General features: G+C 42.5%; 1 pseudogene; it reads right to left on the reverse strand.

The window, feature by feature from the left end:
• LOC133388621 (rap1 GTPase-GDP dissociation stimulator 1-like) overlaps positions 1-16,412 on the reverse strand; it is a 60,872-nt pseudogene that overhangs the window by 34,354 nt on the left and 10,106 nt on the right.

Raw genomic sequence — 16,412 nt, forward strand, 5'->3', positions numbered from 1 at the left:
CCAAAAATAAACAAGCACTAGCCTCCAATCCAGTGACCTACTAATTGTGGACTTTGTATTATACAGCCACAACAGTGGCTGTATACTATAGCCAGTGTGGATTTTTCACATTCAGCAGTGTTAAATTGAAAATACCCCCATGCCATTCTGATGCTTCCCATAAGATCATTTCAAAACAAAACCTTACAAAATGTATGGTCCTGAACTCAGAAATGCTTGCTTAACAACCCTCTAAATTTTCATGGCAATACACAAAACAGTCAGAGAGAATAGAGAGTTCAAAATCTAAAAAGAGAGAAAAAAACCCAGAGCCCTTTTGGACTTTTTTCTGTCAGAGTCCTCATAATCAGTTGAAATTCATTAAAAATCAGCCAAGTTCACAGAGTACCTGTAATCTTATTACTGACCTTGCCCCATACGCTGACCATGTTCTGCAGTTTAAAAGTTAAAAATATGCCTGGCTGATTTTTAATTAATTTAAGAAATTTTGCATTGAACTCAATGATAGTGTCGGCAATGCGCAGTAAGAACCAACTGTCAGTATTCTAGAAGCCCGACTCACAGCTGCTGGGTTTGGCTAATCGGGCCACACACACACCAGACTTTGATTTCACTTGAGACAGTCATGGCTTCCCCCAGAGAGTCCTGGGAAGTGTAATCTGTGAAGGTTGCTGAGAGGAGACTCCTATTCCCCTGATGAAGCTCCAGTGGCCAGACTGGTTCAACAGTCAGCCACTCTGATTGAAGGTCTGTGAGGGGAACAGGGCATCTCCTAGGAACTCTCAGCAACCTTCACTAACTACACTTCCCAGGATTCTTTGAGAGAAGCTATGACTGTCCAAAGTGAAATAAAGGCCTGGTGTGGATGTGGCCAAGGACAGCTTTGGTTTAAATTTGGGTGGGAGGCTATATGTGCCTGCTGTGGAATTAAAAAGCTGGGAGAAACGCTGAAAAGCAATGATACTGTTCACAATGTTTTCCTTTTGGAAAGGAAAGGGGCTTCCCTTCTGCCCAGTGCCCACCCACCCAATATCCTCCCCTCCCCTTCCTCCTACCCCCCTGCTCCTCCCCTGGGTCAGTGTTGGACTAGGACCTGGGAGACCAGGGTTTGAATCCCTACACAGCCATGAAGCTCAGTGGGTGACCTTGGGCTAGTCACTGCCTCTCAGCCTCAGAGGAAGGCAATGGTAAAACCACCTCTGAATAGCGTTTAACATGAAAATTCTAATAGGATTGCCATAATTTGGGATCAACTTGAAGGCAGTCCATCTCCATTTTCAAACATGATTGCACAGAAATAAATCCCATTGAACTCAAAAAGTATGCAAATGATCAAACACACCCTCTATTCTCCCTCCTATTCCCTCCCTCTTGCTCCTTCCCCCTTCCTTTACTCCCCATCCTCATCCCCTTCCAATCCCCTTCTCCCCTTCCCCCTCCTCCCCATGGTTAGTTTTACCTATCTTAAGCATGATTGCACAGGAGTAAATACCATTGAACTCTATGAGCATGCAAATGATCTAACCTGTCCTCCCCTCCCCTTCCTTTCCCCCCCTCCAATCTGCTCCTTCCTCTTTCCCCTCCCCCATGGTCAGTTTTACCTATCCTAACCATGATGGCATATGAGTAAATCCCATTGAACTCAATAAGCATGCAAATGATCAGGCCGGCCTTTCCCCTTCTTCCCCCCCACTCCCTTCCTCCTCCCCTCCCCTCTTTCCTCTTCCTCCTTCCTCCTCCCCTGCCCACTCCAGCCCTCCCCCCAGTCAGTTTTACCTATCCTAAGTATGATTGCACAGGAGTAAATCCCACTGAACTCAATAATCATGCAAATGATCAAACCTGTCACTCTTCTCCTCTCCCCCTCCTACCTGCTCCTATCCCCCCTCCCCATCTGCCCTTCCTCCCCTCCCCCTCCTCCCCTCCCCATCCCCTGTGGTCAGTTTCACCTATCCTAAGCATGATTGCAGGGGAGTAAATCCCACTGAACCTAATAAGCATGCAAATGATCAATCCATTCTCAGCAAACGTGCACAGGATCCCATTTCTTATCTCCCAGATTAAAGAGAAAAGAAGTTCACTAATAGGCAAAAAACGTTGCGGTTTAAGAATGTACCTATAGCCCACAGATATTTCTATCTAAAAAGCAGGGGAACTGGGCAGCTACAGTGAATGTGCCAGGGGAGCAGGAGACCTGACCTCCTCTCTGAGATACTGGACTGCCCTACAAATTGGTCAAAATGCAAACACAATTTGGCTTGGTCTTTCACAGTCCAATCCATTTCCTGCGTAGCTTGGAAGAATTGGGTAACATGTGCCTCTGACCCAAACCTACTCCTGAGCCATGCCTTTTCAAAGTGCAACATTTCTCCCCCTTTTTTTGCAGAAGGCTATTGCTACCATTTTGTCTCAAATGTTCTGAGCAGCCTTCAGAGGAACCACACCTTAAAGGGGCAGCGGTTCTTCCTCCCTTGAAGATCTGATCCAAGACCATTCCACTACCTGAATCATCCAAAAGGCTGACCAGAGCTGAATGGGACACTCCCCTAACCAGTAAAATGTCTGAAGCCTATGCAAATATTCACTATAAATTGGAACCTGGAATGGAAGAATTTATTCGTTTTCCATCCGTGGTTCAGCCACTTATTTATCTTTATACTGGGATTTACTTCTAAATAGATGGGTCCTACAACAACCGGGGAAAAGAGGTGGAGTTGGCCCTCAAAATGCAATTATGAGTCTGCCAACTTTATTTACTGGTGTCCCCCTATCTCCTTGGTGGCCAGGGCTTCCCTTATGAGGCTTTCTCAGGGAATGGCTGATCCAGACATGGAAGCTGACAAATTATTCACCAGTCTAGTTGCTAGGAGGGCCCTTTGGCTAACTTACTGGAGTATTGACAGTATTTCTCGTAATAATCTGTCTACAGCTCCCTTCAAGGAACTTAACCTGTTTGGGGAAGAAAATTTGAATAACATTTTAGTAGAGATGAAAGACAAAGTAAGGCAATGCCTTTGGCCCCAAACGAGATGATAAATGTACTAACAAAGAAATCTTTTTATTCTTTTTGTCCGAAAAAAGGAGGTTTTCATTACAGAGATTTTTATGGACAGAGGCCAGCTTGAACCAGATCACATTTCTCCAGAAATCCAGCCTTTACCAACACCAAACCTGAACCCAGCCAACCCCGGCAAGGGAGCAAGCTCTAGTGCCAGGACCCAGGAGGTCGGAGGCAGGCTGCAGGACTTAACTCAGGTCTGGCAGCAGATGACCTCATATGCATGGGTAACACACACTGTGTCCAAGGGGCTCAAATTGGAATTCTCCTCCCTCCCACACCATCACTTCTATCCCACACCTGTCCCCAAGGATCAGTCCGAGGCTCACAACATGACTCAACAAATAGAACACCTTCTATCAGCGGGAGCGATAGAGCCAGTTCCAGTGGGAGAGGAGGGGATGGGACTTTACTCCCACCTGTCTCTGGTCCCCAAGAAAGGGGGGTGCCTGGGCAGTTTTAAACCTTCTATCACTTAGTATGTTCTATACAGGATGTTCTGGATGGAAATGTTAGTCCATGACGGAGGCATGGCAGTTATGAGACTTCATTGCTTCCATAGACCTCAAGGAGGCTTATTTACTGGCCCTAATTTTTCCAGACCATCACAAATTTCTCTGCTTTGCTTATGCGCTTAGACAATTTCATTACAAGGCTATGCCCTTTGGACTTGCTTCAACACTTTGAGTTTTCACCAAGCTCATGATAGAATTGGTGACACAACTCAGGCAACAGAAAATGCACAAGACGACCTTTTGATCAGGTCCTAATCACTACTTCAGGCACAAAGCGATATTCAGCAAACGCTGCTCTATCTGAGTCACAGATTTCTCATCAATGCTGGTAAGAGTCATTGGGTTTACCTAGGAGCCTTGATAGTCACCTCCACGGGGATTATCACCCCTGCACCAGACACATAGCCAAGTTCCAGGCCCCAGTCCAGTCTCTCATAATACACAGGTTTGCAGACCTGAAGAACCTACAACATATATCTGGCCTCCTGATAGCTTGTATAGATCTAATTCCATAGGCCAGAGCTCATACCAGACGGCTACAGTGGCTCCTGCTTCCCCACTTGGATGCAATTGCAGCCAAAATGCACAAGTCGATCTAGCTGCTTGCAGATCTCAGACAATCTCTCCAGTGGTCGTTGCCTCTCAGACACTTTCTGAAAGGAGTTTCACTCTTCCCCCCCCCCAGTGAATTCTGGTTGCAACAGCCAACAGCCTTCATTGGTGGCGTGCCCACTGCCTGCATCTTAAGGCCCAGAGTACCCTGGACACAGGGGAGAGAGGGTATAGTATAAATTAGCTCAGAGCAGTGACCCTTGCCCTCAAACACTGCAGGCACATACTTTTTCACAAACACATATTAGTCTTAACTGACAACATTTCAACCAAATGCCATTTGAACAAATGGGGATCCAGACCTCACCCAGCCAGCAGGGCATCATAGAATGAGCAGAACGCAATTTGGCCTCTCTGAGAGCACAACACATCACAGGGGAGCTGAATGTGACAACAGACTTCCTCAGCAGATATCAGATTCACTCGGGGCAATGCACTCTCAGCAACAGAGCATTCAAACTGTTTCAGGTCTATCTGGGGTATCCAATCCTCAATATCTTTGCATCTTATCTCAAGCCCCCTCACTTTTACTCCAGGTACCAGATTTCAGGAGTAGAACAGACAGATGCGCTCAACACTCTGTGGCCTCAAGGCCTCCTCTTTGCCTTTCCTCCGGCTCCTGTCCTTGAGAAGATACTTCAAGAGGTCAGGCTAGAACAGTCAGAGAATATTCTGGGTCCTCAATGGCCCAGGTGACCATGGTTGTCTGAACTCCTACATCTCAGTGATCACAGACTGTTGAGGTCACTTCCAGAAAACTTATTTGTTGAGCATTCACCCAAACACCCACAATGTTTGAGGGATACAGCATTACTGGTTTATTGAGCATTCATTCCTATTTGTTTCTTGGGAGGTTATATGACATCATGTGCAGAGCTTGAAAAAGTTACTTTTTTGAACTACAACTCCCATCAGCCCAATCCAGTGGCCATGCTGGCTGGGGCTGATGGGAGTTGTAGTTCAAAAAAGTAACTTTGCCAAGCTCTGATCATGTGACTCAGTTGTTATCCCACAATTTCCAGTGTATTTTCTGTCAAAAGCCTATTTATATTTTTTTTGGGGGGGAAGCAGGTGTATGGCCAATCTCCAGAAGAATCTAGATGTAATCGAGGAGGCTTAGGATGACATGTGTATGGCCTCTGTCCCCTGATTATTACCCCACACCCCTGATTTATGGGGGTGCTGATTGCTTCTGCACACTGTTATTGCGTATTAGAATCTGGAGATCTCAAAATGCAAGCTCCATAATACAGAAACAGCATTTGGGAAGTTTCCCTATGCCTGTGTTCAAAAACAGCACAGAGTCTGAGAAACTTTGCTCAAGTGATCAAAACAATATAGCTTGTCCCACACTCCTGCTTTCCAAGTGGGATTGTTTGCAACTTTCTCAAGCTTTGAAGGGACGGTGAGCTAATTGGCTTATGCATGTTCTCACTTGGCTAATGTAAACAAGTAGCCTGATAGTCAAAATAAGCCATTGAGTTGGGGGTGCAGCTGTGTTCTCAAGCCGAAGCTGTACCACGTGCAGAATCAGGAGAGATCACCAGCTACTTGAATGATGGGAAGGATAATGATCTAATAGGTGTAAGGTGCCCCTCCTAGGGGGTTTTTTTGGGTATAAGTATGGGACCCCTAGATCAGAGAGATTAAGCCTCCAGGGGGCTGGCACAGCCTCAAAGTATCATCAAGAAGCAACATCAAGAAGATTGAACCCCTCCCGGGCAAGAATCCCCAGTGTGCTGTTGGGAGGTTTCCAGCCAGTGAGGAGAGTAAGACGGGGGGAGGCAGAAACCTGCTGGCTATTTAGTTTCATTTTAGCTGCTTATTTATTTATTTTATTTTATTTTATTATTTCAATTTATATACCGCCCATAGCGAAATAGCTCTCAGGGAGGTGAACAAACAATGCTGTAAATGCTGCTCTAATAAACCTTGAACTTCTTCACCATCAGCAGTATTCATTATCCCTTTGAAATCTTGAACTTATTTGTTTTGTGCTTGGCAAGGGCTGGGCATTTGACACTACAGCAGGTCCGTTGCAAAAGAGCACCAAATCCACTTTATGTGTGCAACCTGAATTTGCCGGTATGTGCTTGAGTCCCATCTGCAAAATAGTGACAGTCTAGTTGCACTCAAAATAGTGAATATTTGTTGTTGTGGGAGGAGAATGGAAAAGTAGGGTAAGGTGGAATTGAATGGAGTATCCTGAAAGAAGGCATGGCTGGGTGGAACACGGAACACCTCTCATAGTAATATTTTTTTGCAAGTCCCATTTGTGTGTTTAAAAAATAAAATAACCTAATAAAATAAAAAATAAAATAAAGAATTCTACTGTTACATCACAGAGTCATTGGCTGTTGGCAGTATTGCACTAAATATTAGAGTCCACTGTTGGGAACTGGATTCAGGTAAGCTGATTTGAATTTGAAAGCAGCCTAGAATTATAATTTAATGGCAGACCCATGACCTGGGAACAAGAGGAGGGATGCCTACCATTGATGGGATTCAGCTGTCCTTTATCACTCAAGGCCAGTGCCTCTACTCAGATCAAGAGATTTGTGATAAGATTTTCTGTGGATTTATTTTTAACCTGCAAGTTAGCAGGGTGAGGAGAACTGAATCAAGAGATTGGCAGTGAGGGAAGTACTCTCCTCCAGCTACCAAATCCATGAGAAAAAACTCAGAAGCAATACCCATAAGTTTCCTTTTGCAGGGCAATGAGCAGATAGGTATTTAGACTGGGAAAATGGCATGATGAGAGAGTTAACTCACCTTGCCCCAGCTCCAACCTGATTTGAAGAACTCTGTAACTTAAAAACATGGGGAGCCAGTCATGTATCTTTGGGTGTCTTGTGTAGTTTAGCTCCCAGGCTCAGGATGCTGCTGGATTCATTCCTTAACCTGGTATTCATGTTGTGGCAAGGCATTCTGCCTGACTGCAATTCTGAAGTGGGGGACCTTCTTGATATCATCTGTGTCAGGGGTTCCCAAATTGTGGTCTGTGGATCACCAGCAGTCCTTGAGTTTTGTTCAGATGGTCGGTGGCATGTTCTCATTCAAAATTCACATTGACTTTTAATTGTGTTTTATTTCTTCTTTTATTTCTTATATTGTATTTCATTATATTACATTGTATTACATTCAGTGAACAGGGTAGTTTATAACAGATGCTATTGAATCTGAACAGAGGGTGGTTTATAACAGATGCTATTGGAAGTCGCTGATTCATAGGGTCACCATAAGTCATAATCAGCTTGAAGGCACATAATGACATTCAATGTAATACTTATACTCAGTGGACATGCATTACCTCAGTTTCTATTGTTATTCATAATGACAAGCTACAATCCCAAGCAGTGTTCAAATTAGAGGTGAGCCTGTGTGGAACTGGCCCCTTTACATTTGGTGCTGTTGCAGAAGGCTGCTGGGGGGGGAGATTTAGCTCAAACTGGGGAGATTGTGATACATTAAAATACAATATGAGAAATAAAAGGAGTAAAAATACAATTAAGGATCATACAGCATCTAGCACAGTGCATTATGATTGCTACAACAGGCAGAAAACTGGCATGGCCTGCCAAGACCCTTCAAAGTTTTCAAGTGCTCCATGGAGAAAAAAGTTTGGGAACTACTGATAGATGTACTGGGTTCAAACTTCATCAGCGTGCCATATTCTCAGAGAGAGCCCTTAAATTATGAGACTCCTCTCACTGAAGAATTGTCAAAGCCCAAGCAACTTTCAAAAGATTTTTGCAATTAAAAAAAAATCCATTTCAGTTAGGTTGAATTTTAGTATGTTGAATTCCAGTAGAATACTAGAATGGGACTTCACACATTTTTGTTATTGTTTCATATCCTGTGCTTTTAGGATGGATCTCAGCATGCTCAATGGAGTTTTCCTCAAACAGCACCACACACATATATTCAGCAGACATCTTATGAAGGGCACAGAAACTGAATTTCTGAGGGGAAAAATGTGAATCCCACTGAGCAAATACAAGCCAAGAGTCATTTTTAGAACCTGTGGCTGAATGACTGAAGTGAGGGGGAGAACAGGGTCCCTTTAATAAATTCCATATACTCCATCACTGACTCTCCCTAATTTTAGTTAAATCTTCCCTCCCTGCCCCCCAGCGGCCTTCTGCAACAACACAAAATGTAAAGGGGCCAGTCCCACACAGACTTACCTGAAATTTGAGCGCTGCTTGGGATTGTAGCCTACCATTATAAATAACAATAGAAACTGAAGTCTAGTGTTTATTTATTATTTATTTATTTATTAGATTTATATACCGCCCCATAGCCGAAGCTCTCTGGGCGGTTCACAACATAAACATCCAATATACAATTAAAATATATATTAAACAACTTAAAAATGAAGTAATTACACCAGAAACCTAAACATAATTAAACACATAAGCAGCTACAAAAACTCAACACTAAAATATTAAATATTAAAAAGTATTAAATTGGTTAAATATTAAGATGTTAAGATGTTAAATATTAAAATATTAAATATTAAATATTAAAATATTAACCTATTAAATTAGTGTTGATTTATTAAATTGTATATAGCCATAGGCTGTTACAAAATATAATACATAATATACAGAGTACATACATAATGAATTAACAATACAAATTAAATCCAAAAGAAGTAGTATTAAAACCCAACAACTAATTATCGGGAAATTTTTTGACAAAATTAGCTCTAAGCTTCTTTGCAGCAAGAGCAAAGTTTGCCACTGATATTATTATGTGGACCTAGGGAGTTGATAGTAATGTGACCACTGTCTGAGTCTCAGTTGCCATATTGCTTTTTAGTAAAAAGGGAATTATAAATCTTGCTCTTGGGGCATGATATAAAGGACAGTGGAGCATATAATGTACTAAATCTTCAAGGGCCTTACAGCCCTTGATGCACAGGCGGTCAACATAAGGGATGCCACAGTATCTACCCTGTAAGATCATTGAAGGCATGGTCTGAAACCTTAGTTCAGTGTATGCTCTTCGTAAGGGAGCAGATGTCAAAATGTCTAGATATGAAGGCCATGCATGATTGACTTTAATAAGAGGGTACCAAGTAGAAAAAGGCGACGTAGCTATAGTCGCTCTATGTTGTTGTGCGTCGTAGTTATATATTCTATTACGCAATTCAATTGGGCTGACTCTTAAGGAAATTGTCAGATAGATCATAATTAGATGCTAAGTCATGAAATTTAGTGGCCCAACCCCCCTTCTCCAGTTGGTTTTCCCAACACAGCTTTGGTAGAGCTTTGGGGTGGGCTAATAATAGCTTCTTCCAATAGCGTATAAACGCAAGATCCATCCTAGCTGCCATGGAGGGAAGATTTAGTTCTGCTCTAAAGTGGGCAGAAGGAGTTCCTTTAGGTAGTCCTAAAATCTGCCTAAGAAAGGAGTTTTGTAAAGATTCAAGAGAGGAACAGGAGGAAAGCCCCCAGATTTCTGCTCCATATATAATTGAAGGAAGGATTTTTGCAACATACAGCTTAATCAGGGGTCTTACTAATTGGCCACCCCAAGAGTAAAAAAATTTCTTCATCTGGCCTAAAGCCCTGTTTGCTTGTAATTTAATATGCTCCAGATGGAGGGACCAAGACAAGTTATTATTAATATGGATACCCAAATACTTAAAAGATTTTACTTGTTCAATATGCTGGCCTTTTAGGGTCCAGGAGGATAGGGATCTACTGCTCTTCCCACAAACCATAATTTTTGATTTAGAATAATTAATTTGGAGACGTTGATTGTCACTGTATTCCTGAAGACACAGTAGCATACGTCTTAGACCGACCTTATTCAGTGACAGCAGGACTAAATCATCAGTGTAAAGAAGGGACGGGACTTTTTTCCCCTTAATCGAGGGGGGGGAAAGAAATGGGAGGCCATTACTTCAACAATATCATTAATAAAAATAAATAAATAAAAATGGAGCCAGAATACACCCTTGTTTCACTCCTCTTTTTGCTGGAACTTTGTGGGAAAGAAGTCCATTAAGGCCTAATCGGATTCTTACGTAAGTATCATGGTGCAGTATTTGTAGTAGCCACAGTAGTCTTTTATCGATACCTGCTTTTTCCAGTTTCTTCCACAGTAAAGTTCTATCGATGGAGTCGAAAGCAGCCGCAAAGTCAATAAAGGCCAGATATAATGATTGAATTGACTTCATTTTAGCTTTCTTGATGAAATGTTTTAGGATAAACACTTGGTCCAACGTGCTTTTCCCCTCTCTAAATCCGGCCTGTACTTCGGCTATTATAGATTGATCCTTTTCCCAATCATGGAGTTTGTGTACTAAGTAGCGTCCATATATCTTGGCAGCCACATCTAATAGGCTAATTGGCCTATAGTTGGTAGGAATTGAAGGATCGCCTTTTTTTAGTATCGGCACGACTATGCTTATTCGCCAACCCTGGGGAATGCTCCCTTTGTCATTAATTTTTGTAAACAGCACTGCCAAGATGGGGCTCCACCATACAGGGTCCATTTGGTAAAAGTCTGGAGGGACCATGTCCTCACCGGGGGCTTTTCCTGTGCGTAATGATGAAATTAATCTACTGATTTCTGCACAGGAGACAGGAGGCCAAAGAGGGAGTTCTGCAGGTGGAACTAGTGAGAGGTGGTGTTGGGGAGCTAACTCTCTAAAAATAGCATGGAAGTGTGTAACCCACATTTCAGGAAGAATCGGGGGGACCATTATAGGCAATTTGTGGGACAATCTGCCATGGACCAGAAGCCAAAACTCCTCATCTTTACCCTGAAGGACCGCTGTACCTAAGCATCGCCAGTTTGTGGCTATATACATTGATTTTTTCTCTTTCAAGAGGTTGTTATATTCCTTCTTAAGTCTTTGGAGTCGTGAGATGGCTACTTCCGAGTAATGGAGCCTAGTAAATCGTATTTGATAACGTAGTTGCTTTTTTTTTTGTCATGCAGATCTTATCGTACCAAGGCTTAAAACCTGGGTGAACACTGGTAGAGGGAGGTTTAGATGTGGCAACTAGCGGTTGCAGAAGGGAAATAATCTGATCATATATAGGCAAAATATCACACGAGGAAGAGAAAGCTTTTTGACGCAGCTCCACTAATTTCAGAGATATTAAAAGTTGCTTCACCGCTTCCATTATCATTGAAGACCATCTTAAACGTCTAAGACCATAGGTGGCATCTAGGATCGGCATCGACTTGGGTTGGTTCGAATGTATGGATAAAGATGAAATAGTTAATGTCAAGGGCAGGTGATCGCTGTCCGGTCTGTTGCCAATACAAAACTCTTTTAAATGGTCTATCCACTGTGGGGAGACCAAGATGTAGTCTACTGCACTGGCTCCTCTTTTAGAAATAAAGGTGTAATAGCCCTTAGAGATATCAAACCTTGAGCCATTCAGACACAAAAGTTGAGACTTTATGAGGGTCCTAAACAGGGCACGTCCATTTTTATTAATTAGATTGTCCCAAGACGAACGGGGTAAGAGGGCCGATTCCAAAGGGAAAAAATCCAGAGCGTCAAGAGCCTCCGGGTAATTTGGGCCCAGCCTGGCGTTAAAATCTCCTCCTGCGATCAATAAGCATGAGGGATGCTTTCGATACAGCAAGCCAATAAAGTCATCGAATTCTTGCCAAATTTGAACCCTTTGCGAGGTATTATAGGGCGGAAAATAGATGTTTATACATATAAATGCCGGGAATGCGTTAGGTGTTATACACAATGCTTGGCATGAATCCGGGACTGGACATGATACCTCTGATACTGAAACATCTATCTTGGTGGATATCAAAATTGCCAGGCCACCACGGCCACGGCCTCTCAGGGCCAGGCGTCTTGCTGGCTTGGACCAGGTTTTAAATCCATTTACCCATAAACTATTTTCCTCTACTAGCCAAGTCTCTTGAAGACATAAAATATCAAATAGTTGTAAGAAAGAAAAAAACTCTTTGTACGCTACCTTGTTATTCCAACCGGCGATGCTCCAAAATAAAATGCTTGAAATAGATGATACAGAGGGTGCATTGGACATAAATGCCCCAGATCGGGGCTGAGAGTGGGCAGTTGGGGAATTAGCATATCAGTTCCCTGGAACATTTAGAGGGTGAATCTGGTCAAGTTCCGATAGAAAGACACTGACATTGGAAGTGGGCAATTTTCCCAAGCAAGGTATCAAATGGGATAACTGGGTAGCCTGGGGAGAAGAGCCCAGCTCCTCCGGTGCCAGTAGTCGCCTGTCCGTCCAAGTCGGAGGCGATGGTATAGCTTTTCCCTGCATAGCTGTATCCGATTCTGAATGGAAAATTGGCATACCTCTAGTGATTGGTTCTGGTGAGACTACGAGTAAAGACTGTAAGTCGGCTTTCAGTCGGTCTATCCTGTTGATTATTTTAAATTGTTCCTCTTTAGGAAGATCAGTAAAAACTTCAATCAGTTGTAAATCCTCTAGTTCTCGTGGGTCACTACATGAGGTGGCGAAGGAACTTCTCTGATGCAAGGTAGGAGATTGGAGCCGAGATGGGGGAGTGGGGGGGCCAAGGGTGTAATTGTTCTTGAGTAGTCTTGGAGATGGCTTGTGCTTAACCAAAGGGAATGGAGGGGCCACGTTCTTAAAACAGTGTGTTATCGAAAGGTCCCTCGCAGCGAGGTGTGGCTTTAGTTTGTAAAATCTTTGAGTTATCTCTCGATTCCTAAAGGTTTTAATAACTCTTCTCGAAATTTGATTACTATGTAAAAAAAGGATGTTTGTTATATTAGAATGAAAAAACTGAATTGGTAGAAATGGACTCAGGTAGTCACAAAACTGACCTTTGTTAGGATAATAGCCACGTCTTCTCAAAAAGTTAGGACAGTTGAGAAGAACCACTTTAGTTTGTTCTAGAACTAAATTCCAGTTGTTCTTCGAATAAATGGGTTCTATTGCCCCTTCCTGTGTTAATTTTTGTACTGCTGGATCTGGGGACGTTTTAGTGATTTGAATAAGAGGACAGGTAGGTTAATGTGTTAACAGAGAATTCGAAAGAGAGGCACTAGAGGCCAAGGTCTGCAAGCAAGCCGGCGATTTTCTATCATGGGTTGCGATTTCCATATGGGGAGAGGACTTGCTTGGAGAATAAGAAGGAGCACTAGCTAGTGCTTGTAAAATAGCAAATAGAGGTTTAAAATTTAATTTCTTATAATGAGGAAATTAAAATTTTTTGATATTCTTAGGTTTCCTGACTTTTTTCTTGCCTTTTTTACATTTCTTCCGGTGGTCGAGTTGAGAAGCAGGTTTTCGTTGTTTTGTAGTCGCCTCCTCCCGTTGTTTATTATTATTATTGTCCGTTTTTTGATGGGTCAAGTTACTTGTCAGTAGCGTTTTGGCTGTCAGTGCCAAAGTTTTCAATAAGTCATTACATTCAGCAAGGTAAGACTTCATTGAATTAAGTTCCTCCAAGACCATGAGAAATGGAGCTAAGGAGCTGGCAGATGGTAAGATGGGAGTGTCCTCGGCATTTTCCATAGACTCAAGGGAGGCGGGGGGAGAGAAGGGGGGAGGTGTCGGAGATGAAGCAAAAGGATGTATAGGGAGACTTGTGTTATGTAACAAATTTGCCTCTGCTAATTCAACACTTAAAGGGATAGCGTAGAGATCTTCCTTCGGGGTAGGAAAGTTCTTAATAAAATCTACTGACCTATCCATGGTTGAAGGCAGAAGCAAGGCAGAGTCAGATGTTGGAGAAAGTCTCTTCTCCTGGGTGGAAGATTCTGACATAGGAGGGAAGAAGGTTGTAATTTTAGGCTGCAGATTTTGTTGTGATAAGATTTGTACTGGCTGGCTAGCCTTCTGTTCTTTAAGCTTTTTCCTTGTTAGAACCATTATTTAAAGCCAGCCAAACACGTATATAAATAACCTCCAAGAAGAAGACACAATCTATATCGCTTGAGGAGGAGTTTAACTAGCTCAAGGTCGGGTAGAGTATAATGTTCTTCCTTACCCAGGGCTCTTCAGTATCAGTCAAAATAAGCGTCTCGCCGATGTAGTTAATTTACGATTGCAGACCTCCAGAAGAGGAAGGCGGGAAGATTAGGAGCTATCACTCCAGTAAAATAAAACAGGAATCCCCACAAATTTAAAATAAAAAGTAAGATTATTGCCGGAGGCAATAAAGAGGATTATACTATCATCTTGCTGAGGAGCTCACTCCGATGCTGCATGCCAGCCTCCATCTTAGAAAGCTCCACTGCGGTAATGAGGGAAACTGAGGCTACTGTAAGTTTTGGTCGTGAGACCACATTACATAATTTACATGGTTGCTTCTGGCTACCAGCATGGAATGATGATGCCATCTGTTTGTACTTGCACTCATTGGTGGAATCTTCTGTGTTGGCACAGCGTTACAACCCAGCCTCCCTACTTAGTAAGGAGCAAAAGTCTCTTCGGTGGCCAAAAGGGCTTCTGAGTGGTGACTGGGTGTGTGTGCTTTGCCTTGCTTTCATCTGCTGAGCAGCCACCAGCTTCTCATATGGGTGCACACTAATGACATCATGAGACCACTACATGGGTAGAGGGCAACATTAGTGAGTTCTTAGACCTAAGATCCTCCGTGGCGCAGAGTGGTAAGCGGCAGTAACGCAGCCGAAGCTCTGCTCACGGCCAGAGTTCGATTCCAACAGAAGGAGGAAGTCGAATCTCCGATAAAAGGGGTTGAGGTCCACTCAGCCTTCCATCCATCCATGGTAGGTAAATGAGTACCCGGCCTATGCTGGGGGGTAAAGAAAGACCGGGGAAGGAACTGGCAATCCCACCCCATACAAAAATGGTCTGCCTAGTAAATGTCACAAGATGTCACCCTAAGAGTCGGAACCGACTCGCACTATAGTGCGGGGACACCTTTACCTTTTTTAGACCTAGGAAAGACGCAGTGTCTCCCTGCTTTGGTTCCCCTACAAGGGGGATGTTTTTTACCACTTTTGCAATGACAGCGCTATAGATAGCTCAAGCCGGGGCCTGATGTGAGTGGCACTTTCTTACATAAAAGTTGTCAAATGTTTCTTTTATGCTGCACATACTTGATCACCTTCAAGTCCAGGTATATTGTTATAGTAACCACACAAAGCACCTCCCTCCTCTGATGAGCAGGTGACAGCTATTTAGTGAGGGTTGACAGGTAAAATAAGCTGCTGCCACTTTGGTGAAGCTTACATTAAGCTGCAGTTAACAATAAGTAATTGAAGTGCCTCAGCAAAGCCCTGTAACTACCAAGAAACATTCAATATAATATAATCATTTGCTATTGTATTTTCCAAAAGCAAAATACCAAACGTTAGCTGAAATTCTTCGTTATTGTGGCTTTCAGATTAGTAGACATGATCAAGGGCTTAATTTGAGGCTAACATGAGTTGAAAGTAGACTGTAGAACCTGTGGAAAATTGTATATCTTCTATTTCTTTTGGGTAACTGACTGAACAGAGGACCAACATTCCTACTAGGCTAGCGCTTTCCAAACTTTTTACTTTCAGGAGTTTCTTCCCACATCTATTTGTCTGCAGAACCTCTGCACACAGATGATTCTTCTCAGGCCCTGTTTTAGGACAGCCTTTCCTAATCTAATACCCTCCAGGTATTTTTTGAACTACAACTCCCATAATCTCTGTTAATTGGCCATGGTGGCTGGGGCTTATGGGGGGATGTAGTTAGAGACAGAAAATTCTGTCAATTTTGGTTCTCAGTTTTTCATTTTTCCAGTCTTAAATTCAGCTCTCCATATTTCTGCAGCAATTTGTGATTTTTTTTAAAAAAAATCCTCATGAAAATTCTCCAGCACTTTAGTGTGAATTTCTCCCAATAAACACATTTTTGTTTCGACTAATGTACACATTTTTGCAAGCCATTTCTCCTAATATAATGCATTTTTGTATGTAATATTCAATCATATATTCATTTCTATGCACGCTTTCCCCGAACATACATATTTTTGTAAACATCATTTGGTTGGTGAACTGCATTGCAAAATTCAAAATAAATGCACATTTCGAAGGATGGCTGTGTTTTGGTCGTCATATTGTTTTGGAAAGTGTGGATCTGATAGATTTAGCTTGAAATACAAATTGAATCAAAATTCTCACCCATCCCTAGCTGCAGGTTGGGGAAGACAGTTCTAGTAATATACAAAAGGCAATGTTTTCATTTTAAATTAAATTTTAGTTTCCCTTTGCTTTCTGAAGGAATGTGTACACA

Source organism: Rhineura floridana, chromosome 7, assembly GCF_030035675.1.
Source record: "Rhineura floridana isolate rRhiFlo1 chromosome 7, rRhiFlo1.hap2, whole genome shotgun sequence".
NCBI lineage: Eukaryota > Metazoa > Chordata > Lepidosauria > Squamata > Rhineuridae > Rhineura > Rhineura floridana.